Source organism: Miscanthus floridulus, chromosome 10 (assembly GCF_019320115.1).
Source record: "Miscanthus floridulus cultivar M001 chromosome 10, ASM1932011v1, whole genome shotgun sequence".
NCBI lineage: Eukaryota > Viridiplantae > Streptophyta > Magnoliopsida > Poales > Poaceae > Miscanthus > Miscanthus floridulus.
In genome coordinates this window covers 32,894,822-32,898,258 of record NC_089589.1, presented here as the reverse complement: position 1 = coordinate 32,898,258, position 3,437 = coordinate 32,894,822, and the positions used below count along the sequence as shown (strand labels likewise).

Genomic DNA, 3,437 nt, shown 5'->3' with positions numbered 1-3,437 from the left:
AGCAGCTCTTCGACGTTACATATGCTATAATCAATACTGCCAAATTAAATCTGTGGTACAGTTCACATGACTTGTTCTTTAGCGCCGCCGAGCAAAGATATGGCAACTCCGCGACGCAGATGATGCTAGTCCACTCTCGCTGATGCAAGGCATGACGTCTGCGTCGATGAGACTTCATAGTCTTAGCCACGGGCTATATATGCACCGCCTGATCCACAAGGAGTGGCGCCGTTGCAAGCGACACAAGACCTCTGAATCTGATAGTGCAGCTCAGAGCTCACGATCGCCCTGCAGCCGACCAGCAGCTGTTTACCAGCACGTTCAAGTGTCTTCAGCCACCCTCCTCCATGGCAGCGTCTCCTCATCGGCCCCGTGTACTGATGCTGCTGTTCGCCGCGCAAGGCCATGTCATGCCTTTCATGGAGCTCTCCTACCGGCTCGTCGAGCACGGCTTCGAGATCGTCTTCGTGAACACCGACTTAAACCATGCCCGAATCCTCACGGCCTTGGCAGGAGCATCCCCTGCCGGCGGGATCGATCTGATCTCCTTCCCGGACAGATGGGCCCCGACGGCGACCGCACGGACATCGGCAAGGTGCTCGACGGCTTGCCGGCGGCGATGCTCGGCGGCCTCGAGGAGACGATCAGGTCCAGGAACATCAGGTGGGTGGTGGCCGACCTGTCCATGAGTTTCGTGCTGGAGCTAGTCCACAAGGTGGGCGTGCGTGTCGCCTTGTTCTCCACTTTCTCCGCCGCCACCTTCGCGCTGGGGATGCACCTTCCCAAGATGATAGAGGATGGCATCATCGACGAAATGGGTAATAAGAGCAAAACCGGAAACTCTATAAACCTCAGGAAATCACGTTGTTATATATATAAGATCAGGACATGATGGTTCTACGTTTGCAGGGAATGTGAAAAGGAACGAGAGGGTCCAGCCAAACCCGAAGATGCCGGCCATCGACGCCTCCAAGCTTCCCTGGATCACCCTTGGCAAGAGCCCTGAGTCACGGAGAGCCATGATCCAGTGCACGATCACGAGCAACCCTAGCGCTCGCCGATACTATCGTCTGCAACACTTTCCAGGAGATCGAGTCCGTGGCGCTGGCCCACCTCCCCATACCGGCGGTCGCCATCGGCCCGCTGGAGGCGCCCAAGTCAGCATCGGCGTCGTCCTTCCATTTCTGGGCCCAAGACGAGACCTGCCTGCGCTGGCTCGACGCGCAGGCTCCCGGCTCCGTCGTCTAGGTGGCGTTCGGGACTCGGGAGCCTCACGGTGTTCGACGCGGAACGGCTCCAGGAGCTGGCCGACGGCCTGGCACTCACCGGACGGCCGCACTACTGGAAACCGGCACTTCGTCGAGTGCCGGAAGTTTTGCCGAGTGTATTTTATCGGGCATTCGGCAAAGACGGTTTTTACCAAGTGTCAAATAAAATAAACTCGGCAAAAAAAAAATACTCGACAAAGATGACTTTGCCGAGTGTTTTTTTTCGGCACTCGGCAAAAATGTATTTTGCCGAGTGCCATTTTTCGGCATTCGGCAAAATGCGCCTTTGCCGAGTGCCTTTGTTTTGACACTCGGCAAAGAGGCATTTTGCCATGTGCATTTTTTTTTGTCCTCGGCAAATCATTTTTTCAAAGCAATTTTTGAGGCCCTAAATGAATTCAAATGAAAAACTTTTCAACTACAAAGTTGTATAACTTCTCAAGATCTACAAAGTTTATTTTGGTCATTTCTTCATTTGACAAAGCGACAATAACGTTGTTCATAAAATATACATCTCTCATATCTCTCATATTAGTTTCATGAAAGTAGAAGAGAGATATAAGATTTGTGAACAATGTTACTACCACTATATCGGATGAACAACTGACCAAAATAAACTTTGTAGATTTTGAGAAGTTATGAAATTTTGTAGTTGGCAACATTTTGATTTGAAATCATCTTGTAATGCAAAAACGACGTTTGAATTTAAAAATTTGAAAATTTGAATTTTTCAAAAGACCTCGGATGGAAAAACTTCCTAAATGAAAATTGTAGATCTCCAAAAGTTATGAAACTATGTAGTTGACAACTTTTTGAGTTGAAATCATCTTATCATGCAAAACTACATTTGAATCTCTCAAATTTGAAATTCGAATTTTTCAAATGACCTCGGATGGAAAAACTTCCTAAATGAAAATTGTAGATCTCGAAAAGTTATGAAACTTTATAGTTGACCACTTTTTGATTTGAATTCGTTTAGGGCCTCAAATAAGCAATTTACTCTCGGTTTAGTATAATATATGAGGATAGATAACGGAATCTTGACACAAGTGACAGTGTAGTGCAGTGGTAGAGCAGCAGACACGCGAGGGAGATGTCATGAGTTTGAATCTCGCCGGCCGCGTTAGCCGTGAATTTTATGCAAAAAATGCAGTGACTTCGATGGATACGGACGGGCGCTGGCCGGTGGCGGCCTCCCCCGAAAAAAAATTTGCTATTATTTTTGGGTTTTTTTTTCGTATTTTCATGTTGCTGAGTGTAAATCTTTGCCGAGTGCTTTCCCGGCACTCGGCAAAGGCTTTGCCGAGTGCCCGACAAAAAGCACTCGGCAAAGGCTTCTTTGCCGATTAATTTTTTGCCACTCGGCAAAGCCTTTGCCGAGTGTATTTCGAGTTTTGCCGAGTGCCGCAAGTGCCGGTTTCCGGTAGTGCCGTTCATGTGGGTGGTCCGGCCGAACTTCGCCGACGGCGTCGGCGAGGGCTAGCTCGACGGGTTCCGGCGCCGCATTGGAGACAAGGGCCTAGTCGTCGGCTGGGCTCCCCAGCAGCGCGTGCTCTCGCACCCCTCAGTGGCGTGCTTCGTGATGCACTGCGGGTGGAACTCGACGATGGAAGCGGTGCGGCACGGGGTCGCGCTCCTCTGCTTGCCCTACTTCGCCGACCAGTTCTTGAACCAAAGCTACATCTGCGACCTGTGGGGCGTTGCGTTGAAGGTCTGCGCCGACGGGAGGGGCATTGTCACCAAGGACGAGGTCAGGGACAAGGTGGAGCGGCTGCTTGGGGACGACGAGATCAAGGCGAGGACGATGGCCTTGAAGAGCGCAGCGTGCGCCAGCGTCGCGGATGGAGGGTCCTCGCATCAGGATTTGCTCAAGTTAGTGAATCTGCTAAGAGAAAATTAGTCTTCATGTCAGAAATGTTTCAGAGTTCAGAGTTTAGGTGGTTATATTTTCATCTGTTGCGGAGCCGTTAGAAAAATAAAACTCGATGTGCAAACATGTTAGGTGGACCATGTCTCATCGCATTGTTTTCGGCAACAATAAAGAATTCTTCACATTTTAATCTGTATCACTAGAGAGCGAGTGCAATGCACAATATATGGAGCAATTAATGGACCATGTCCTGAAAGCGACGTACGGATAGCATCTCTTAATCTGGCAAAGTGTCATGA

At 49.7% G+C, this 3,437-nt stretch overlaps 1 pseudogene; it reads left to right on the top strand.

Annotated features, from left to right (window-relative positions):
- The first annotated feature begins 259 nt into the window (after positions 1 to 259).
- Positions 260 to 3,168, top strand: LOC136484885 (UDP-glycosyltransferase 83A1-like; annotated as a pseudogene).
- Positions 3,169 to 3,437: the final 269 nt, after the last annotated feature.